This window comes from Sinohyriopsis cumingii, chromosome 7 (assembly GCF_028554795.1).
Source record: "Sinohyriopsis cumingii isolate HCF-2022 chromosome 7, ASM2855479v2, whole genome shotgun sequence".
Lineage (NCBI taxonomy): Eukaryota > Metazoa > Mollusca > Bivalvia > Unionida > Unionidae > Sinohyriopsis > Sinohyriopsis cumingii.
This window is the reverse complement of record NC_142967.1, coordinates 81957263-81983545: the sequence shown is the minus strand read 5'-3', so window position 1 is coordinate 81983545 and position 26283 is coordinate 81957263. Positions and strand designations below refer to the sequence as shown.

At 35.1% G+C, this 26283-nt stretch overlaps 1 long non-coding RNA gene across 2 annotated transcripts in view; it reads right to left on the bottom strand.

Moving 5' to 3' along the window:
* Positions 1-26283, bottom strand: part of LOC149795626 (uncharacterized) — a 243489-nt gene that overhangs the window by 14244 nt on the left and 202962 nt on the right. For both annotated transcript variants that reach the window (XR_016422368.1, XR_016422369.1), the window contains exon 4: positions 3690-4628. This is a non-coding gene — a long non-coding RNA (uncharacterized LOC149795626). The remainder of the gene's footprint in view (positions 1-3689; positions 4629-26283) is intronic.

Here is a 26283-nt window from a genome sequence, read left to right as displayed (position 1 = left end):
ATATGCTACACATTATGAACCCCAGCATATTTGCCTCAACAGTCTGCATCAACAGTGTTTAAGCTACTAATGGTTCTAATTGAACAGCATAGATCCCCCATGGCATCTCATTATGAAACCCAGCATATTTGGGTCAACAGTGTTCTAGCTTCTATGGGGTCTAACTGATTAGCATAGCACCATAACTTTATGTGATGGCAGATTTGAGTCATAATATTGCAGGTGGGTGCACTGAATATGCAGCTAAATATAGCAGGATTTATTCTGGGATGCTGATTTGAGGAATTCATGCTGATTTTTAAAGCATGGCACAACAAAGCCAACCAGATGTACAATTTTCATTAATACGTTTTTGAACCTCTACCGTAATTACTTTGATAAATCGCTCCTGTACTTTAAACATCTTGCCCCTTACCTTAAACGGAGGGTGAAATTGCCCTTCCACCACCCACCAATTTTTGGTTATAGAACATACCATGATATGGTATCCTGTCCATTGTAAACCTCAAACTTGAATTTACAGTGGGGGAAAACAGCACATACTATTATCAAATTAAGGTTACTTTAAGCAGTTACATGAATTTCAAGTAGAAGATGGCAAATGCAGGAATTACTGTACAAATCAGCAATTTTTGTAAGTTACCACAGGTAAGTTTCTGCAGGGCATTGTGGGTAAAACTTATACAGTTTGATAATTTCACTAGTTCATTGTGCAAATGACAACCTAATACCAGTCATGCCCATTATATCATGCAGAAAGTTACCCACAATAAACTGTAACATGGTACTTATTTGTACTGGAACTTGCTTTGCATGGGCTGTCTTCAGCTAAAACTGACACTGCTAATTGAAAATGAAATTAATTTATTGACTCAAATTACCAAATCTCTTGTGTTGTAAAAGTTAAAAAGTTATCATTTTCATTTGGTGACCTAGTTTTTAGAAAACTGGAAAGTATATACCTACTTGATTTTGTAAGAATAATCTTAGAGAAACCTTAATCATTATCTTTGTTAACAGAAAGATGGTTCCTCATTTTTCAGTAGGTTGACATTTTATACTAATGTTTTATTATCTGAAAATCAAATCAAGTTTGCATCAGCTGATGCTATAATTCAATATAGACTATAATACTTATATTTTGGTCTATCAATCATTCAATTCACCACTGCTGAAATTTACTTAAATGCCATAAGGGAATAATATAGTTTTTACTTGTCTTGATGCTTGCTCTATTCTGCCTTGACCCTCCAGGTTGAGACTAACATCAGATAACAAAAAAGAAAATTAAACTCTTTTAACATTTCTTCCAAAGTAATAGTCAACAACTCTCTCGGCAAAGTATGTTTTTTAATCCAGCAGGCAGATATTCTGAACTTAGTGGAAGCATACCTCCCATAATAAGCCTGTGCTTGATGAAAAGCAAATCTCCCACTTGAACAAACTCTGGACAAGTTTTTATTTATGAAAGCTGTTCCAATCATAAACCTATTCTAACTTAAACATGAGTACAGTGAACAGCAGGTTATATACCCACCCCATATTTTGTCCAATATGTAGATAACTGAGATTTTCACACAGAAACCTTTATTCTTCTTCAGTTTGACTGTTCTTGCCTTTCTCCTTTTGACTCCAAAATTAACAGGTTTCATCCTTACCCAAGTGCAAGCCATTTACAAAGTTTGGACCAAGCCTGTGATGTATATCTACTGTCACTGTGCAGAAACCATTTTTCTTTTAGTGACCTTGAATTGTTGATCCCCCAATGAAAAGCCATCTTCCTTACCCACAAGTGCAAGCTAGGCACAAGATCTGGTTTAATTATGTCAATAAGAACAAAATTTATTGTGAATCACTCATTTTTCAAAAGAAATATATCTGTCATGGTGACTTTGACCTTTGACCTTTTTGACTCAAAAGCAATTGACTTCTTCCTTACAACAGGTAGAAGCCATCCACAAAATCTGGCAAAGGTTGATGATGCAGAACTCCAATTATTGTGTAGAAATAATGTTTCTTCTATCAGTTACAGATCTTGACATTTTGACCTGGAGACTTTGATAGATAGGCAGTGGATATTACAATAACCAAAGCATTGGGATAATCATAGGTGTATTACATTGGTGTAATATATTTATCACTTCATTTTTCAGGGAGACAGCCATGGTATGAGTACCGTAGGTTTAGTGTGGACTTGTGACAGAAGGTATAACAAAATCTCCCTGCTAAAGCATGGGGATAATTATAACATGGGCCTCTGGGATTATTACAATTACAATTATTGTAAGTGTCACTTGATTTTGATCAGACAAGTCATGGTATGAATATCTGAGATGTAACCAGAACCTTTCAGACACCATCTATAATTGCTTTTAAGATGAGTCAAATTACAAACAATAAAGATACTGATCTACCACAGCATAATGTGCCTGCAGATCAGGGTCTTTTTTGCTTTTTTACACTGATTACTCTTAACAACCTGCACAGACCCAGATCTGCTAGTACTTCATGTGACAGCAGATCTGGGTCTGTGCAGTTTGCAGTTGGACTTTTCTTATAAGCAAGTATATATGGTAATCCATCAGTGATCACAACATGCTCTATCTTTTTATGCAACATGTTTCAACACTGTACTTAAGTGATATGATGTATTCATCAACTTTGCTACATTTGAAAAAATGTACTAAATGTGAATAACTGAGCTATATCTCCTCGAATTAGTATGCACAAGAATTTACATGTTCTATAAAAACATTTTGTATGATTTTATTTGCTGTACATGTTATTCATGCCTCCCAGGTATATTCTATCAGACACGACGTAATGGTGATGCATCTATTTTCATCGGGAAAATTGCTGTTTTGTTTTCATGTGATCGCTATCATGCATAATCTGAAAGAGCCTTCTAAAAATTATCAATACAGCCTGGTGTGATGTGTGGGACAGGTGGCTGTGTACCATCACACTTCTTAATGCTGTCTAATAGATTGAAATATATTTTTTAAAACTATGAAGCTGGCTTTACATTTTTTCCTGCTATTTTCTCTCTGTCAGCACATTTTCTTCTTAATGCAGTGACTAGTTGTTAATAAATATTCACCCAGATTTGTCTACTTCCTTCTCCAAAGCATTCATATTCTAAGTTCAACTGGGTTTGTCACACCCCCTAAATATATGCACCAGAGGGGAGGTGGTGAAGCAAGAGGTAAGGATACACTCAAGGTAACATGGTTCCATGCATATTTTGAATTTATCTTTTCATGCCTTATAAGTATTTAGGTAGATGCAGGGAGGGGATCAATGGGCCACATCCCCATTCTCATTTTCACTGCTCTACCCCTTGGGGATGAATCAAAGTTCTAAACTTTTGTGCACAACTATAGACAGCCCCCAATCATATTTTAAGGTTTCTAAATTTTAATCTTCAATGATATTTTACGAGTCATGCTATATAATGAATATATACACAAATGCACACATGTATGCAAAATCACACAATCAACTCTTCCCATAATGGGGATAATAAAAACAATGTGAATCATAAATCATAAATCCTGAAATATGTAAGCTGAATAAACTGAAGCAATTTAAAAGATATACAATGAAAACAGATGCAGGAAGCGAGAGAGAGAGAGAAAGAGAGAGAGAGAGAGAGAGAGAGATAGACAGAGAGAGATGGAATATCATACCTTTCCCACTGGCCACAGGGCTGATCAAACGAACAAGGTTCAAGTCCAATGAAGAAAGATGAATTGAGGCAGTATGTAGTTGACATTCTTGTATAATGATGGTAACAGAGAAAACAAAATGTGTCTCTATATCAGTGTTAATGGCAAACAAAATTTCAAATTAGCCTGTAGATTGCTCCTTCTGCTATCACTAATTAATGTGATGCAGAGCAGTCCACTATTCCTTGCAGAGAATCAATCCAATGACATCAATATTCCATCAGCCACAAACTAAGTTGCTGCTTGCAAGTCAGATCATCGAAAATCTCCGCCGTCAGAGATATCTGGCCACAACTATTTTACTTATCATAGACGCATGTATGCATGTCTGCTGGAGAAACTTCCTTCTGTAAATTTTCGATAGATGAAACTGAACTTTTGAGGATTTTACTCAAATTCTGGGATTTGATTCTAAATGACAGGTTTCAAGTAAAGAACAGCTAAATATATCCCTATTTTGAAACTAATCTTAACGATGTGGGAAGAAATTTGTGAGAAGCTATATGCCACACAGATGGATAATTATCTCTTCTGTCTTGCAAATAATACATGCAATCAAAACCACCAGGATGATAATGAATGTTGTCATTGACACTTGCAGTGTTTTGGTGTTTTATAAATGGGATGGAATGTCAGTTTGTGCTTGTCAAAATATCAGCTGAAGTGTCTGCTGAGGAAAATGTCATCTAGCCCGCTGACTGCACATATGTCCCAGTTTGAAATCACAGGTGATGCTGATGCCAACTGGATTTCAACAGGTCGTAAATGAAGTATATATATATAATATATATATATATATATGATGGCTAATTGGACAAACTGAATTCACAATTATTGTTGAGCAATTGCATGATCCTCCAACACATCTGGGCCTGTGATGTCTGACCTGGGTTGACTGTTCTGGAAGTGAAATTTTTTATTGATCCAGTGAGTGAATATATTATTTGATTTGGATACAGATGAACACATATCTAAAGAAGCCAATACAAAGTTATGATCATTATCAAAAGAATAAAAATGCAATGAGCATCTCTGCAGTTTTGATGTGTATGACTGTGTGTACCAAATGTTACAGTCAACAGACTACCTTTACAATAGTCAATTAATCAAGGTGATGCAGTCAATCACTTAATTTTGTTAATACAAGATGAACCAATGGGGTGAATAGCTCATCTCAGTAAACAAAAGACAATGGTAGACAAAACAAATATCCTATTTAGATCTGATGTGGGAAAAAAGATTTTCTAAAATGAGATAGCCCTTCAAAAAAAACAATAAGATAATGAAATCTCATCTCAGTAAACAAAAGACAATGGTAGACAAAACAAATATCCTATTTAGATCTGATGTGGGAAAAAAGATTTTCTAAAATGAGATAGCCCTTCAAAAAAAACAATAAGATAATGAAATGATAGAAAGGGTTATATAATAAATACATCAAAGCTAGCTCTGTATTATTGATCTGAGGCAAATTGAAACAACTCTGGGCATAGTGTGTTGTGCATCATTAAAACAAATGTCTTAAGCCAGATGGATTTTATCAAGAGAATTACCTATACAGTGTAAGATATCTATCAGTAAAAAAAGTTGAAATTTATTTCTTGTCACCTGTGGATTTGATGTTTTGTTATCATATTCATGTCAGATTACTGGCTGGATAGAACATATGTCTTAGTTACATACCAATTTAATCTTGCATGGCTGATCTGTGTTTTATACAGATATTATTCAATCTGTGTTTTGGTATAACACACCACGCCTGGAACTACTTTTACAGCTTGAAATATTCAATAATAGTCTGCTAATAAAACAATGGGAATGATTTTATGTTATACATTTGAAATTATTAAAAAATGAGATGCTTGTAAGTTTAAGAAATTAACTCATACTGGGTGAAAATGGCTGCTTTTGCCGCTGGGGATACTGGGAAAGTACCATAAGTAGCGATGAGCAGTTTATGTGCATTTCATGGTATATTCCGCCAAGAAATGAGAGTTAGTTGAGGTGGACAACAATATTTAGACAATGAGATCTCAGATAAAACTGGTGTGCAAAGTGACACCAAACGTGAGCTGAGAGAGAGAGAGAGAGAGAGAGAGAGAGAGAGGGAGAGAGAGAAAGAGACTTTGCCACTGAAATCTTGTATTGAAAGCTTAAACAATCAAGCCAAAGCAAGAAAGACTCATGTTAAGATTCAAGGAATGGTTAAAAATGGATGTGGGAATAAAAATATATAATATGATATGTAACAGATACAAAACCATGAAAGTGCTTTGTTCCGAGTCAGGGGAAATAACTATGGCATAGGAACATACATCTTCGCCTGATAGCCATGACACATTCCTACACCATATCACATTAGTTCTTTAGCCCACTTGGAACAACACACACATGTTGTTCTGTCAGTGTATTGCTCATGGAACATGATGGTCATACAAATTTAACCCCTTCACTGGCTAAGTTGTTGTTGCTGTTTTGGGTTTAAAGCCATTTTTCAGCACATGATAGGCTGGCTATACATGGCGACCAGTTTAATTGGTGGAGGAAGAACCTGTGAAAACCATGGGAAGAACAATCAATCCAAAGGAAGCTTCTGGCAAGCTTTCTCACATACCCACATTGGCCAAGCCAAAGACTTGAACCCACAAAGACAGACTCTGGTGAGACGTTAGAGATTGGTTAAAGTGAGCACTATAGACCATTCAGCCACCAGAGACCCCTCATTAGCTATATCGCCAGAAAGTTTATGATACCCGCATTTCTTTGATATGCCATGCACCTATATAATAAAATGTTAGCATTGGTTAATCACGGAAAAGTGGCTGTTTTCTGATCTTTTCAGCATATGAAACCAAACATAAAGCAAGATGTCTGTTTCACAAATTTGTCACACAACTACAAGAAAACAACAGTTATTAACAACTGTATAAATGCATGAAAAGTGTCTAAAAAGATGAAATTAAATCACTTATTCCAAAATACATTTATCAATAGTAAACAAGCAAAATACCTGACCATTCCATCCAAAACCTGACAATGTTCCAGGTGTATATCTTCTGAGTTTTCCAGATTTTTAACACCTGCCATGGTTGGATTTCTCAAGTCACTATCCACAATTAAAGTAATGTGTGTACATTTAAGTCACTAAGTGCACATGAAGGTGTAGGCTGTTCAAATAAGTATTCTAGTACTTACCTTCACTTCCTGGTACTTAAGCAACATTTGGATCAACATGTACTGTGATTTCCAAAATTTAGTACCAGTAGTACATTTTTTCTCTCTCATTTCTTTGCCATCTTTTTTTAATGTTGAGAGATAACTTAATAAGCATCCATGAAGTGGATGGGGTGAGTGGCAATCCACATTAATATTAACAATTACTAGTGATGCTTTCAAGGTGAGCCTGTTGTTAGAGCATTATTGTTCAGTCTCTTGCCAATTTCTTCTTCTTATACAGTGCTTAATTACCAGTGCATGGCAACCCTTAAAACATTTGCTGGGCATGTACATATCTATTCATATTTATGTACAGTGAGTATTTGCATGTGTGTGTGTCTGTGTGTGTGTGTGTGAGAGAGAGAGAGAGAGAGAGAGAGAGAGAGAGAGAGAGAAATAGAAGCTTTGTAGATAACATAGTATACAGCAAAATACTTAACTTATATACAAGCATACAGTATTAATTGTCTTTCTCAACTGGGAAAGGCACCTTGAAATCACCATGATGACTCTGTGGTAGACTAACTTTTAAGTTATTTTATAAAAGAGGAACTTAATCTACTATAATCATTAACAGAAGTCCCACTGCCAACTGAAAACACAACTTTCACAAATGAGTTGGTCTGCATGAATGGAGTGTTCCCATACAGCCATGTTAGTGAACTGAACAGACTGGTGAAGTGTATTGCTCATGAAGCTCAGCAATGACATAAAATAAACAGGATGAAATAGATGGTCAGAATAACCTTAAGACTTTCTATAAAACTAATGCCCTGCATTTCACCAGAAGAACTGAAGTCTAGCTTAAGTCTTAAATCCACTGATATGATTGGCTGACACTGAAGTAAGGCTTAAAATTGACCAATCTGATGTCTTAAGCCAAGATTAACTTTATGCCTGATCATTCTGGTGATTTTAAGATTAAGCTGTTGGCTGATGGGGTAGATTGAGGATTGATGGGGTAGATTGAGGATTGATGGGGTAGATTGAGGATTGATGGGGTAGATTGAGGATGCTAATCCAATCACTGGTGCTGACATCTTAACCTTAACAACAATGCAAAATGTAGATAGGGCTTTGCAACTTAAAAGGAAAAATATAAGTCTGGTGAACTCAGAATCTCAAGTAAGAATGATAAAGGGGCATTAAAAATAACGTGTGTTGATAAAACAAGAGTCCCTTGAAGGGACTGATGCTGTTAGGTGAGCAGAATTTCTAAGAATTCAAGACAAGACCATTTCATCCATTGAACTCTTACTGTTTAAACTATCTCAGATATTCTTCAGGGATAATAAGATTTTCATATTAGCTGATCTGATGGATATATCAGATTGACACCATTTTCATTCTCGACAATGTAGGCATCATTAGAAGGCTTGAGGACAAAAAAACCCATGTCATAAAGATAATCTATTAATAGAGAAATAGGGTCACCAAGATTTTCAAGACGGCCATAATGTTACACTGAATGTATGACTTTCATTTAGGACCAACTTTTGGTATCATAAGTCGTCTAATGGTGATAATCCCATGTTCATACAGCAATCAATTTGGGAGGAATAGAGATAATATTTTCCAGATAGCCACCATTATTGCAGTTTAGTCATTTTCATTTTGGATCAACAAGACACAACAAGAACTCATCTGATGAAAATACTCTGTCAAAATGACTTTCCACTTTGGAGGAATAGCGAAAACAAGATTTTCAAGATGGTCACATATTGGATCTCAGATCTGTACTAATTTAATTTAGGATTAACAAAAATTATAAAAGTCTTTTAATGAAAGCCAAATACTGATATGACTATTCATTCATTCAGAAGTAGTGATGATACAAATTTAAAGCTGGCTACTGTGGCAGCCATATTATACATCAGATCAGCACCATTTTCATAGATATCATAAGAAGTCTTCTGGTCTTCAGGTTGGGTAGCAATAACAAGATTTTCAAGATGGCTGCTATGGTGGCCATATCTGATGTCACATTGGTACCATTTTATAGGGCCAACTGGATATAAAAAGTCTTTTACTTAAAACCTCATTTTGATAATACCATCCATTCATGAGCAGTAGTGATAACAATAACAAAATTTTCAAGATGATTGAAGTGGTGGTTGAACATCAACTCTGTGTTATATAAGAAGTCTTTTAGTGAAAACCTTGTGTAGATACAATGATCCATTCTAAAGCAATAACAAGATTTTCAAGATGGCTGTTGTGTGGCAGCCATATTAGATTTTTGATAGATACCATTTTAAGAAGTCCTTAAAGTTTTCAATTTTGAGTAATAGCAGTCATATTGGATGGCACAATGGAGTCATTTGTATAATTTAAAAGGCTGGCCCTTCATTCCAGACTGCTTTCAGTTGTTGTTGTTATTGTTGTTGTTATAGGTTTTAACACCATTTTTCAGCACAAGATAGGCTATACATGGTGGCCAGTAATGGTGGAGGAAGAACCCAGGAAAACCCTGGAAAGAACCAATGACCCACGAGAAGCTACTAACAAGCTTTCTCTCATATCCACATTTGCCGAACCTGAGACTCAAACCCACACAGACAGAGGTGAGATGGCAGGGATCTGTGACGGAGAGCGCTTTAGACCACTTGGCCAGTAAATTTCTGGTCAATTTCTGTTATGGTTTTTAACAAGAAGTCATTTCAAGAAAAATGTGATTGCCTTGGAGAAAGATATTGAGTGGTGAATTAATGATAGAAGATGATAAAAAGTAAAGGTTTTAGTTAAGGCAAATAAAAGAGTAATTCTAAGGCATAAAGCTGTTTTTAATAGTATATCTAGATCTGTCTAACAGTTATCGTCTGCTTCAACCTCAGACTGGCCATTAAAATTGATAGTTTGGTGTTCTCTGAACCATTTCTTTACATATCACATGGCTCCCAAATCCCTATTTAAGGGCCCTAACATTCAGTTTCCTTGGATGATAATTAATATTAATAAAGCCTTTTCCATATGTGCATTTAGAAATGACAGTCATTTTCTTGCCAAATATTCTGTATCTGTTTCAATGCCCACATTTATATCATTAACTCAGGTTGACTGCATGAGACTGGTCAGTTTAAATTGGCTGTAAGCCAGACTATAAAGATCATACATAAGAACCAAAAGTCTCATGAATGAAAGAAATTATGCTGCATCAGCCAAATGATTTTAACTTGCAATGTGATATATACTTGTAATTAGAAGTTTTTAAGCCATTTTCTAATTCCCCAATTCTGATTCTGAAGGTAAGCAGAGCAAGACCAGTTGACCATTTTCACTCAACAATTCTGAACATTCAGTCACAGTTGCAACCATTTTGTTCACAACTTGGAGCATTATGTTTATGCAAGCCTGAAATCATGACAGGGTACTTTCTGTCAAGTTTGGTCAATTTTTTTGTCTCATTTCAGTAAGAACATCTTTGGTAATCTTAGTAACAGTGGAAGGGGGATCAGCATCATTTGTAAAACCTTGAAACATTTTCCTATCAGGATGCTGTCAAATTTGATTTAATTCTGTTCAAGGCTTCTTTGAGAGATTTTCTTAAAAATCCTTTTTTTTTGGTGCTATATTTAGTAATGGATGCCTTATTTGATGGCAGATTTACATGATTTGTACAAATTTTTGAAAGCCCTTCAAGCAAATTTGCTTCGTTCAAAATTTTTGAAAAGAAGTTTCAAATAGCAACTGTTGATGGAAGCATGATGCATAATTGATGCAGGGCCGTGTCAGGTTCACTTAGCCTTTAGGCCAAGGAAGCTAACAAGCCTTTCAAGGGTTCTATCTATTTACAAAATGTCAAAAGAAGAAAACAGGTAAAAGAGAAAGTTAATCAGAACAAGATTGTGTAAATGAGCAACATATGTGAAAAGAATACAGTGTTAACACTGAACTGATCTATCCATTATTAGAGATTAAAACCTTTTTTTTAAAAAATGAAATGAAAGTATGGTAAAATGGGGAATATAGAAGTACTTAGTTACATAGGATAAAATAGCATTAAAATTGAGACTTTAAAAGTCCCAACTTAAGGGGAAAAATATCTGCTCACTACTGGTGTCCTATTAAATTAAAGCACATACGATGATGCATTGCTTCACCAGACTATTCCTAGCAACAATGCCAATAACTAGGACAGGTTAAGATTAAGTACTTCATGCCTCTTTCCAAATGCTGTAATTTGTTCAGTATAACTAATGAATAGCATTTACTTCAATAAATATTACATCTAAAAGAACACAACTTTAAATAAATGTAACATACAAGAAAAGTTCCTGGGTAAATTGAATCACGGAAGAGTTCTGTCAGTTTCAAGAAAACAGATATTCCAATAAATCAATAACTTCCTGAATCATGGAGCACTTGGCACAACAATTTCCAACTTCTACAGTGTCATTAATATCACATATCTGGAATTTAAGTAATATAATCTGGAAAATGCTCAAAATTTCTTTTTTTTTGAGAAGATCAGAGCACAGAATTGGAATTCCCATTGATTTTGACAACATTTGCCATGTGGTTTAGACCCTATCTCCAAAAAACACAAAATGAACTTGTTTTGGGAAGCACTCCTGGCATCTCAGGAAGCCCTAGGAAAAATGCTGCTGATAAATAAGAATCTGTGTTTATCTACCAGCTGGCAATAACAGATACATTCCAGTACAGCTCACCCTACACCAGGTTGAAAACAGGAACCAAGTGAACCCTAACCAACTGCCAGAGACTACTGTCAGCTGGGGGGTGGTGGAAATATCCATGTTAAACTTATCTATAGGTAAGACAGGAGTGCACTATAATAGGTTCTACCTGAATGCTTGACCAGGGATTTTCTACCCAGTAACATTGCTATTTTATTTGCTGTTATCTGACACAAACTTGAATATAATACTCGATAGCAGTCTTGTTTAACAAAGTGTAAAATTTCAAACATGTGAATTCAAAATTGTAAAGTACAAAAATAAGATCAATTGCATACATGTATAAGAGTCACTGAGTGACTAAGTGCTCCACAGGCCAAAAACAATATGCATGAATTTACTTGAAGTCTATTCTTTCCTCCTTTTATCTTGTTCAATTGCTGAAATCATCTTGCATATTTATGAAAAGCTCCAACATACAAAACATGGTAGTAAAATGTATTTTCTTACATGTTTGAAATGATAAAGCAATATACAAACCTTTGTCATTGTCTTTGACCTTGAACTTGTCTCAGGTACCATCAAGATAAAACCACAAGCTAAGTGCAATTAAGCTGGCATCATTTTAGTTATGAATTTTTCAGATATATCCACAAATATGGTTCGATAATAAATTCAGAATGTGTTATCATCCTTACAAGCCATCACAGATTAATACTAGAATCATGTACAAGCTTTGACCTTAAAAGAGTGTTGATTATAAAGCTATATACTGAAAAAGTGAAATACAAAGTCTGGTAAAATTCATTTGTACAAGTCACAATTTTCATAAGGTCAAAGAAGTACAAAAAATGCAAGTAGGTCTGGTTTACAAACTTTTGGATTAGCATGGATATGTTGTTAGGTCATATCCATTCATGTCCAATTAAATACTGCAAAAAGCGTTTTTAGTGAAAACCCCAATGTCAATGCCACCATTCTTTCAAGTGGAATGGTGTTTGTACTCAAATCAACCTTGTGCTGAAAACATGCCATGATGTCCTTCTGACTGCTGTCTATTCTGCCACATCACTTTTGGACAAACCAGCTAGCAACATAAAGGTTTTTGTAACTCTTTCTCATACCATTTACTGTTGTCTAAATCATCTGTGATATCCCAACTTTTCACTGCCTAATAATACAGTCCTGGACACAGTCAACAGGAAGAAGAAGCAGAAGCAGAAGACCAAGACAAAGAAAAAAAAGAAAAAAAAATAACAATCACAAAAACAGACATCAACATGTATAAAAATGACTTGGATTACTTACGTACTCATGAAACATTATAACAAAAATACTTGAATTATTAATAATAATAATAAAAATAATAGTAATAATAATGATGATACCACAACCCTGAATAATATAAGTAATGCATTGCTGTGTGGTAAAAGAAGAATTCACTTCAAACATTATCAATGAATCAAGAGCTTACATTTATACACATATTTCAAAAGTACATTTTTGCTAGGACACCCTTTTCAACTTCCAAATGGAAGTTGAAAGAAAACCTTTAAATTTGCTGAACACTTTCACACGAAACTTGCAATATACTGCCCTACTATCCTAAATCAGCATGATAACTTAAGATTATCATCATTTTCATTTGATTTGTATGAATACAAATAAACAGAACAATTACTGGATAAATGTAAATAGCACATTCCAAGATGTAACTCTGGATAAATGTAAATAGCACATTCCAAGATGTAACTCTGGATACTTGTGTAACTGCAGAACTAAGCAAAGACGTAAATGTAATATTGAACCCATGATCAATTTGGTCCCCCAAAACAAAAATGAAATGCATGTTTTGTGATATGTACTGATGTAATGAGATGCAATTATCATGCATCACCTAACAGGTAATGTGTGTGTGTGTGATTACGATTTTTAATGTAGCTTTAACAATTTTTCAGTCATATTGCTAAGATGTCTGCATTGTGTCAGTTTATAGTGATGTCTAGCAAGGGGGCATCATGCCGCAAATATGTAGCATGATGTCCCACCCAGTCACATTATCCTGACACTAAGCCGACCAGTCCTAACACTAACCTCTTAATGCTGGGCGACTAATGTAGCAGCTGTTAGTACCGTTTTTGTAAGTCTTTGGTATGACTCGGCCGGGGTTCAAACCCATGATCTCCTGCTTCCAAGGCAGATGCTCTAACCACTGGTGCGGTAACAGGTAATGTCACAAATCCTATATTTTAGACTAATTTCTACACATTTACTGTATGTTATACCAATTTAATGTTTATAATTGTTGGATATATCTTTGTAGAATATCCACAGAAGTTCAGGTTAACTGTAGTATATAACATCTGTTGCATATACAATAATTTTTGGAGCATTATGTAATCAAAAGTCCGACACCTTGAAATGACAATATACAAAACAGTTGGTTCATTGAAAAGGCTTTATACCTGACAAATACATATATAGTCTTTGCCCACCTTTTATGCAGTATTCTTCTCTTTTTTGGTCTTGGTCAGGCCTCAATATTCTAAACATCACTGTAACTGAATATTGGAATACTCACAACAAAACTCAGCACGTTGTACAATGTTTTCAGCAAGAACAAAAACATAGAAAAGGCTTCTGCCTGCCATTAAGTTGGTGCCCCTTGTTCAAAATTGAATTGCTGCCTATTTTTAGGAACTGTGTCTGTCAGAGGTAAAAAGTACAAGCGCTATGGTGATACCATTTTTATTTCAGACCATCTACAGATCCTGATATGCTCCCCAATTTGACTTGTGCAAATCCAGAAAAACTGGATCATTCAAGGGGTTCCTGTGCAGTTTCCATGCCTCTAAAAGTAGAAACTCAAGTGGATGCAAGTGAAACTAGCTTAAGAAACACAACCAAAGGAAGATATATAAATCTAAGAGAGTCTCAGCCTCCAGCACTCAGAAGGTTCTTACTGTGCTATATCTAGTAAGACCTTGGAAGTGTCTAGTGCCACATCCCTGCAGAGACCCAAAAGCTCTGCTGACAAGGCCATGGACAAGGACAACACATGCCTTTAAGTTTTTTCCACTGCTTCCAAACAAATGATGGAGAGCCAATAGTGACAGAGATTCCTCCTTCATCTACTTCAGCAAGCTAAACAAGCTGGTGAAAAGAGATCAACGTGTGAGACTATGTTCACTAATGACCTTGTCTTTTTTTTTCTAGTGATTCTAGTGTTTTCACTGGAAGGTTAGCAAATGTATATGTAGAAATACCCACTTGAGCTTTTTAACTATCTAAAGTGGGAATTTTAATGGGCCATGAAAGAGTAGGAACCTGGTAGCTGGAGGCAGCTACCACGAGCCATAACATAGAAAGAGGGACAGTGCACCCTCTATGTAGTCTAGCAAAAGATGGGCCCTTGCAAAACCTTTGAGAAACTCCATCATAGCAGAGCGAGGAACGAGCAGGAGATCTGGTATCATTTATCTACCTTGAGTGGGGTTACCAAATTTCATTTGTCTATGTACAGTAGTAAATGTGTAACAAAGGTTTTGGCAAAAAAGGTCCACCAATCCAAAAGAAAACCCTGCAAAATTGATGTAATAAACTGACACTCTATACAGGCCATCCATATATAACTATGACAATGTATACAAAATCTATCCAGGTCATCTATACATAACTATAACTACGACAATGTATAAAAAATCTATCCAGGTCATCTATACATAACTATAACTATGACAATGTATACAAAATCTATACAGGTCATCTATACATAACTCAGTGTATCCCCTAGGGGTGCAAGACTGAGAGTCAAAAATATCCTTGGTGTCAAAACTGGGGGTCAGACTGAGTAAAAAACAAACTTTGGTATCAAAACTGGGGGTCAAATTAAAAATTTGGGGGTCTCTGAAGCACAAATGAGGGTAAAGGGAAACACTGATAACTATGACAATGTATACAAAATCTATCCAGGTCATCTATACATAACTATGACACTGTATACAAAATTAATACAGGTCATCGATGCATATCTATGATAATGTGTACAAAATCTATACAGGTCATCTTATACCTAACTATGACAAAGTGTATAAAATCTACATAGGTCATAAATGCAAAACTATGATAATCTGTTTAAATCTACACAGGTCATCTATGCAGAACTATGACACAGTGTATAAAATTTATACGGGTCATCTATGCACAAGTATGACAAAATGCATGCAATTTCATGGCTCTAAGTCCAATATTTTTTGTGCTATTATACTAATATGGATTAGGGATAGACTAGCTACGATGTCATAGCCTCAACTTGATTTGTTGTGGTTGAGGTCCAGGAGGTAGGAGTAAGGGTACTAATATTAGTACTAGGGATAGATATACAGCAGCAAACCAACAGAGCTCATTTTGGTGTAAACAGTGGGACATACAAATATCTACTTAACTTTATCAAATAGCCATACCCATATTTTATGTTGGAATTTCATGTATTCCTTCTTCTCTATTAAAAGCAACTACTAAACAATAGTTTTAATTATGATTTTTCTCTCAAAAAATGGTTATATTCATGATTTGATCTCCACTATTACTGAAATTGTACTACCGTCTGAATTTTTATTTCCTTTTACATTTCTATCCAGGTGAATAGTAAAAAATATATGAATCTTAATGTCTTAAAATCCCTTCCCCCAGGTTCATTTAGCTTACCAGTAGTTTCCCATAGGTCACTGGTTCTTACTGGGGCTTTCCCAGGTTCTTCCTCCATCACTAATACTGGCTGTCATTTATAGCCTATCTTGTACTGAGAGATGGCATTAAACCCCAAAACAACATCTTGCTGGTACTGGTAAATACTTTCAACCAGTGTTTCATTTTCTGACCAAAACGTTTAAAATAACTGGATTATTTAAATCAATTTTGTAAAACAAAGATGAACAGTATCAACGTTACTGTATTATGCGATAGCAGATCAGGCTCTATGTTGTTGTCAGTTATACCTGATGTTTTATAAGTGAGTATATTTAAGATGGTGGATTTTGGAAGGGTTATATTGTTTCTACCAAATGTTCATTTTGTCTTTAAATTTGTGGCTTATCACAAGCATGAATTCCCCCAAAACTGGTACAATGTGAAACTTAATGAACTCACATTAAGCTAGATATTTAACATTTTCTGGATATTAATTTACAGTTATCTCCCTTTGGGCTTCGATTACATGCTGATTCACCTTGTAGTATCTCTTATTTAATCTTGTACCTTGATGAGTTTAATCATAACATCAAATATTTCCTTCATTTTTCTAAAATAAATCATCAAAATTAAAATAATGAAATGAAGATGACGTGTATTTAGTTTCCTAATAAAAAAGTAAGTGAAATGAATAAAAATGAGCATTAAGCCGCAGATATAAACCTCATAATCAAGTTAAAATTTCAATTTTATTCAGCAATATCAATCCTTCTCATTATAACAAGGTCTCAATTTTAGCATGGAATTATGCTTGTGTACAGAATAACATCTTCAGATAAACAGTTAACATGTATTGTATATCACTGGTAGTAGCTTTAGCCTAACATTTCAGTGAAATATTAGTTATGAAATATGATAATAATGTAAGTGTGTAGGAAATATGATAATAATGTAAGTGTGCAGGAAATATGATAATAATGTAAGTGTGTAGGAAATATGATAATAATGTAAGTGTGTAGGAAATATGATAATAATGCAAGTGTGTTGGAACTATGATAATAATGTAAGAGTGTAGGAAATATGATAATAATGTAAGTGTGAAGGAAATATGATAGTAATGTAAGTGTGTAGGAAATATGATAATAATGTATGTGTGTTGGAAATATGATAATAATGTAAGTGTGAAGGAAATATGATAGTAATGTAAGTGTGTAGGAAATATGATAATAATGTATGTGTGTTGGAAATATGATAATAATGTAAGTGTGTAGGAAATATAATAATGTAAGTGTGTAGGAAATATGATAATATAAGTGTATAGGAAATATGATAATAATGTAGGTGTGAAGGAAATATGATAATAATGTAAGTGTGTAGGAACTATGATAATAATGTAAGTGTGTAGGAAATATAATAATAATGTAAGTGTGTAGGAAATATGATAATAATAAAAGTGTGTAGGAAATAAGATAATGTAAGTGTGTAGGAAATATGACAATAATGTAAGCGTGTGCCTCTGGTACCCAACAAGTCATTAGCATTTACCATATGTACTTGGTTATAAGTCAATTACACCTGTAAACTGCAGACCCAGATTTACCATTGCATGATGCACCAGTATATCTTTGTCCATGCAGTTTGTTAATAGTAATCAGTAGTACAAACAAACAATGACCCTGATCTGCTGAAGCATTATGCCGTGGCAGATTTGGGTCTATGTTCTTTAAAGTTGAACTTGGCTTGTGACAATATAAAGTATGTGCGAAAGCTTACAAGAATATTATACTTTGAGTGATGTGAAAACAACAATGAGGATCTTTTAAAACATAATCAATACAGTGAGGATCTGTTATAATTGGTACAGTGAAGTGAAAACAACACTGAGGTGACAAATTGTTGTAATCAGTACAGTGAAGTGAAAACAACACCAAGGATATGTTATAATCAGTAACATAAACAAAGCACTGACGACCTATTCAAATATAATCAATATAGGGAAGTGAAAACAACACTGAGGATCTGCTATAATCAGTACAGTGAAGTGACAACAATAATGAGGATCTGTTGTAATCAGTAGAGTGAAGTGAAAACAACACCGAGGATCTGTCATAATCAATACAGTGAAGTGAAAACAATACTGAGGATATGTTATAATCAGTAATGTAAACACAGCACTGAGGACCTATTCAAAATATAATCAATACAGTGAAGTGAAAACAACACTGCGGATCATTGTTATTTTTATATCCATCTATAATTACAATAATTGAAGGTCATATATTATGCGATTCAATTAAAATTGATTACATGTTGCATCTTCAATTCCTAATATATACTGTAGGACTCACAATACTAATTCAGTCCCCACAGTAAACCTATGCAAAAACCATGATATTAAAAATTCAATAACTTTAAATTTCGCAGTACTCATTATCAAACCTATATTTATCAGTACAGATGAAACCTGGATGTCAGTTTATGTGTAGAGAAAAGGATATGAGCTGCAGCATTTTCTGGACCTACATGTGTTTGAAACATGTGCTTTCAATTCTGCACCAAAAAGTCAGGTGCTAATTTTAGTAGTGGTGGTTCTGGGTTTAACGCCATTTTTCAGCACATGATAGGCTATGCATGGCAGCCAGAATTAATGGTGGAGGAAGAACCCAGGAAAACTCCAGAAAGAACCACCGTCCCACGAGAAGCTACTGGCAAGCTTTCTCACATACCCACACTGGCCCTAATTTCAGTAATGAATATTCCAAACTCAAGACTGTTAACGGACTGAAATTACATCAATAAAACAATCTCTATTTTTTTCAGTTACAGCTAGGATAAGCTCTCAAAAGAATCTTTTTCCTAAAAAGTAACTTACATTATTAACCAGTCCTGGCAAGCCAAATCCATATATACTCTATTTTTTGTTCACCCATTTCCAGACTGGTTCCCATTTTTCCATACATTTAGTATGGGGTGTCCTGTAGAGAAACAAAGAGGTTCCCAAAGTTCAAAGAGGAGTTGAGCCCAATTACTGGTAGATAAACATTTATTGATTAGTGAAGCACAACAAGAGATAAACAGATGGCTGGCTGGCTGGGTAGATGAATTGATTTTACTTGAACCAATTAGATCTTTCTTATATAATATTATGTAGCCCATGTTTTTATTCACTGTGGATAAACTACTAAGACATCAGTATGTATGGCTTGACTCAAGGTGACCAGCCCTAAGCTGTAAACAATGACCCATGGTGATGGTGACCATGCCCCAGACCCATCCATCTCTTTTACAGGTACACAGCACATAGCCTATGGCAATTCAGCCTAGTATAACCAACCTTTAACCTAACCCCTCCATATCTTAGACCTTACATGTCAAGACTAGAACCATTCGGAAGGCTATAATATTAAGGAAGCCTGTTACTAATACTTGCATAATGTAGGAATGACAAACTTTAACTAAAATATAGGAAATATATAGAAAGTTGCAATATTAAAAAATTATTACCTTCAGACTTTGCTCAAATAATGTGATTGGTCTAAACCGTTACTGTAAAATTTCATATTTTTTCTTTTTATCAGAAACAGTTTTTTATGCAAATGAGTGGGCACTGTAACACAATATTTATTTCATACATAAGCCATATATTTCAGAAAGGTCACTCATCACCCTCTTTAATTAGGGCATGAAAATGTGTTCAAGTTTTATAATTGTTCCTGGTGAAATTACAATAGCCACTAAATGGTAGATTGACTTAACAACAAATGTCAGTTATTTGTGATCTATAGCAGCCAGTAATATCACAGACTGCGTGCAAGTAATTACATAACCTAGTGATATATATCACAATCATGATGTATTGTCCATGGATCCTGCACAACAATGTCAGATTGATCAACCTGACCCCTCACCATGTAAATCCATTTCGCTTCACTGCAATACACAGCACTAAGTAGAAAGAATGACATAATCAGCTCTGTCCTCAATCCATTAGTACCTTCGAATCAATATATCAGTGTTTGCTAGATAAAAACAGCAACAGCCTACAGGCAAATGGACAAGGGGGAAAATGAACGATTTCATAACTCAGTAGTTCCCAGAAGCCATTGTCGGCAATAATTACCATGGAAAAATTAAATTCAGATTAAAGAGATTGTGACAATGAAACACTGACCCCTTTCCAAAAGTTTTTTAAAAAAAGTTTTATTTTCATTATACATTTTTAGAACTTGTTTTCATTGGCAAGTAAATACAAATGTGGGTCACAGTGACTGTTTTAGGATTATATGAGTGTGGTACTAACAGTGATGCATCCAATTATCGAGTTTCATAATTGTAACATAAACACCCCCAGCTAAAACTTGAAATAAAATTTCAACACAGACACTGAAGCATGACACAGAACTGTCAGAGACCTCTGTCTGCTATACAGTTGCAGTACTTGTCAAGATGCGTACCAGGTTTCATGACTCTAGTTAGGACAGTATGCACATAGCATGCCAAAAACATGTGGTCAAAAGCTTAATGCAAAACTTAACCAAAGCCAGTAATTTAGTGTGAACAGTGTCTGAGAAATAAAGACCAAACTCAAAAGAAAGCAAAGTGTAAAATATAGGCTATAATGACCTACTAATGAAAAGAGGGAATACTGTGCTCATCAAGATACATTCCCATGCCAAGTCTCATGATTTTAGATTGGACATGATGTACACAGCATGCAAAACCCCATTTGGTCAAAAGCTAAATGCAAACACTTAACATAAGTCAGTAAAATGTTGGTCATAGTCACCTGTTTTGCACAAGTGTGGTACAAACAGAAATAAATACAAACATTTGGATTATGATTCAGGCATGAACAGATGAAACACAAAATCAAACCCAAGTAATGGAGCACAAATATACATTATAGTGACCTACTTTCAAAAGAAGGGTGTATAGTACTCATCATAATACATCCCATCACCAATTTTCATTACTACAGGTACAACAGTGTGTGAACAGGGTCACGATTTAAATGCAAGAAACCTTAATTCTGCAAAATGTTAAATGTAACTCACAGTGATCTTCTTTTGCTCTGTGTGTGGTACTAAGAGAGATGCATACAGTCATCAAGTTTCATGATTTAAGCTTGAAAACTAGACAAATAAAATCTTAAGCCACAAAACTGAACCAGCGAGTGAAATATGAAATATAACTCACAGTTATCTACCTTTGTGATCTAGGTTTATCAAGATGCATCCCCTCACCAAGTTTAACTGCTTAAGGTACAACAGAATGTTTGCAGGGTGCAAAAAAAAAAGAGTCCAAATAATGAACATGTAGAAATTTAGCGCCCTCTCCGTAGGGTAGGTACTAAGAAACCTACTCCAAACTGTTGCCTAGGACCTGAAAAGAAGGAATGGTTGACATTCTGTGTGGGTGGAGATATGTTATGTTTTTATCTACGCAGATGCCAACACAAATGTTGCCGCCAGAAGTAGTACAATTGCTTACCTCTATTTTGAAGAGGTGAGCCAAAAAACTGAATAAAAAATACTGAGGTAAAATATTATGCATACAGGGTGCCAAAACCATGAGCTAAATGCAAAAACTTAACCAAGAAAGTAAAAATAATGTACATGTATGCACAATGTTAGCCCCCTTCTCCAGTTGTACATGTATGCACAATGTTAGCCCCCTTCTCCAGTTGTACATGTACGCACAATGTTAGCCCCCTTCTCCAGTTGTACATGTACGCACAATGTTAGCCCCCTTCTCCAGTTGTACATGTACGCACAATGTTAGCCTCCTTCTCCAGCTGTAGGTGCTCAAAAACAACTCCAAACTGTTGCCCAAGGCCTAGGAAGAGAGACTGGTTGAGAAACATTTAGATATGTATATTTTTATATGTGCAAATAACAGTGCTGATGCTGATGCCTGAAGCCCTCCTCTACTTCACAGCGGTGAGGTAAAAAAACACTTTTCTGTGAGATGTATGTCCTTGCCAAACATGTGTCTTCATTGTACATGATAATATATAACAAGAGTCCTTGCCAAACATGTCTTCAGTGTACATGATAATATATAACAAGAGTCCTTGCCAAACATGTCTTCAGTGTACATGATACTATATAACAAGAGTCCCTTGAAGGGACTGATGCTCTGCTGTGCAAAAAGAATTTTGAGGGATTTAAAGACAAGATCATTTCTTCCTTTTCACTGTTGAGTGTTGAAACCATCTCTGATATTCCTCAGCAATAACAAGATTTTTCATTAGCTGATGTGGTGCACACATTGGGTGTCAGCTTGACACCATTCATTTAGAACAAATCAGACATCTGTAAAAGTCTTTTGCATAAACCCAGTGTCATAATGATCATCCATTCAGGTGGAAGACTGATAAAAACATTTTTAAAACCTCATACCACAGCAGCTCAAAGGGACTAATGGGCGAAACGAATTTTCAGGAATTCAAGATAAGACAATTTCTTCCTTTTCATTGTGTCCAGTGTTGAAACCATCTATGATATTCTTTGAATAAAAAGATTTTAAAATTAGCTGCTGTGGTTACACATCCTTGGCACCAATTTCATTTAGTGGATATGATTAAAAGTCTTTTGGTGAAAACCCCTTGTCATAATGATTATCTATTCAGGGGTAGTAGTGACAGCAAGATTTTTGTAACAGTCATCATGGTAGTGATATATGGATGTACGACTGACACCATTTTCATTTAAGACCAACTTAAGAAGTCTATATCTGAAAGAAAAAATATATTCTGGAGAAGCAATAACAAGATTTCAAGATGGCTGCTACTGGATGTCAGATCAGCACCGTTTTTATCTGGAACCAAGTGGTTATCATAAGAAGTCATCTGCTGAAAATCTCACATCCGTTCTGTTCAGGGAGAATTGTGATATTTTAAGATGGTTGCACTTGTGGCCACATTGGATTTCAGATTGGCATACTTTTTATTTTATGACCAGCTAGACATCAGAAGGTCTTTCAGTGAAAACCCCATATTTTTATCATGGAATTAAAATTCATTTTATTTTGTGCTAGAGATTCTTGTCCAGACATTTTTTTAAATTTAATAATATGTTATTCTAAGTAAGTAAGTGATGCTATATCCACTCTGATGATAGCTTACAGACTAATCGTGTCTGTCCAGCTGAATCCAATGGGGTTGAGAATATAGAAATAAATCCCATGTGCTCTCCTGCCTGTCATACGAAGCATTTAATGGAAGCAGGAGCTGCGGTACCTCAATGGTTAGCATGTCCGACTCATGACTGAAAGGCTTTGACTTTGAATTCTAACATTGGATCAGACTGGGTCAGTACCATGGTGTGTCCTTTTGCATTGCACTTTGATGCAATTGTCCTTGCACTAAATGTACTACTGTGTTGCCATAAAAATAACAGACCAACTAATTATCCAGTACAAATCATTTTGTCTAAAACTCATTACAAGTTTTTTACAAACACAGCGAAGATAAATCATGAGTAACTTGCTAGGCTCTATACAATATTGCAATATGATTGATGTCTGGTGAATGGTGAGAGCAAGATAATACGATTATACCATTTTTTCTCCCAAAGTAACAAATAAGGAACAAAAACATGGGAATAGACATTTTCTGAAAAGCCAGGAGTTGCAGCTTCTAGCTGGCTCTTCTGTTAGCTCTAGTCACCAATTGGTAGCTTGTTTTGTTTAAGGACATCTTTTCACTTGCGGGTTGGTAATGACCATCTTGAGGGCTAGATTGATGATTAGAGTTTTGGTAGAAAATAAGTTCTTTTTATTGGTGTATAATATACAGTGAATAATATAAAGTGAAACCCCACTAAAGCATGCTGACCAGGATGCACAGATTACCATCATGATGTATAACAATAACGTGACATGTCAGTGAATAGTGAAAATGTAGTATCTGCGGATTTAATAAAGGAATTGACTCAGCGTACCAAGAGTTGGTACATACATACTCCGATGAATAATGTTATTCAGTTGTCAATATTTGTATTCACTGTCCAATGTCAGCGCATCCAGTGAATCCATAATAATTCCATCACAAATATGTCCCCAAAAAGCATGTTTTAGCATACATCACAATGTGTCTAAATTCAAAGGGAAAGAACTAAACCAAAAATAATGCAAGGAAAGAAAGAAGATTTACGATTCAGTATGTATGTGTAAGTGTTGAGGTCATTAAGCAAGGTCTGTATACATTTCAAACAGCTAGAATTTTCTGTTAGACTGCATATGAATCCAAAAAATGTACATAATTCTTTTGACTACTAAATGAATAATTTATCAGTCATGTATAATTGTTAACAATCAACACTGATTGATTGGACGATCAATATCTAACAACATTGCTGAACCAAATGTAAATGAAGGATGCTTCATTTTTAGATGGTTTTATAAAGGAGAGCCTGATATATTCAACATGATGGGAGATTGATGATATTAGCAATTATTTAATCAGATAGGTAAATTAACTAATAAAAAAATTCATGCTAGAAACCTTTTTTCAACCACCCGATTGTTTAGTGGTTAAGTTAAGTATGATTGAGCAAAGATCTTTTGGCAACTGTTTACCCTGGACTAAGCAAGGATTGTACACATGATGCTTTGAAGACAAACACTGAATAGACTTAATGGCTTTACTACTGATGGTTCAGTGATAATTAAATTAACAAATGTCACATTTTTAAAGAAATGAATCTTTCACAAAGAAGCTAACCTCAGTGTGAAGTAAATGACTATGGACACAATTCACCTTTTAACATCTTAATTCATATACAGAAAGATGCAGTGATAAGAAATTGTTTTTTAACAAGAAGATCTTTAGGGCTAAACACTGACGCTAGCATTTAACTAGTTGCAAATTTGAAATGCTTGTCAACTGCATCACATTTATGGTGGAGATTATGACCACAGAAGACTTGCTAGTACTGAAAAATGTTAATTTGAGTAACGTGATGTTATGTTAATTATCGACTGTAACCAACTTAAGTTGCAAGTACATTATCTTTTGATCAGAAAAGAACAGCTGGTCTGGTTATCAATAGAGTAGGAGTCTACAAAACCAATGAAATATGATCTAAAGTCTCCACTTATCTGAACTTGTTTAATCCAAATATTGCTTTAAAGCATTTGAAAAAAGTTGGGACTTTTTATGGAGGCCAATTAAAATAAAGCCTGTTAATCAGTAACCCATTCATGAAAAATTGCTTTAAGTGTGATTACCAAGCTAAGGAAGTAACATAGTAGCTAACATGTAATTTCATCAATCAGTGTTGATATATGCATTCTCATGACCCACTTCAAATTTCAAACTGCAAAACTGAAGACCACACAATCCCATCATTTGTTTTCAGCACCGAACTTTACTCATCATTTACACAATTTAAGACATAATGGAAAGATTGTCAAAGATGAAAGAATAACGTCTTGAATGTGAGGTCTTAAAATGACTAAATAGTTCATAGGGGATATTGGTTAAAGACCAAGAAACACATTAAATATTCCATATGGGCATATAAGGGCAGTGGAATGGCCTCTGCAGCTACAAAATACTTAATCAGGTCAGCATGGCACAAACCCAAACTAAGAGCTGAGCTCTGAGATAATTTAAGTGTGTTGGAAATGCAGCTCTTCGAGTGCCAAAAATGTCCACCAAAGGCATTTCCCACAGTGAGAAAAGGGACTCTGCTACAGAGCAGTGATTCTGTAAAGACTGTTTTGATTCACCTGGACAGACTGTCCACTAAAACATTCTTCCTTGGCAAATTCAGATGGTGACTTCTCTGAGGTGGCCCAGCAGAGGAGGTTCTAGATCTCCATGCGAGAAAAGGGGCACATGTGTCTCCCTCGTGTATGAGATATGCTACAATGGATATCCATGACAGATCGACCCCTTGTTGATGCAACCTTCTAGGTTGTTGATGTGGAGGATCGAATCATCCTAAGTCCAAAGACCCTGAAGAATTGTGCCCTATTGCTATAAATATACACCCCAAATGATTCTG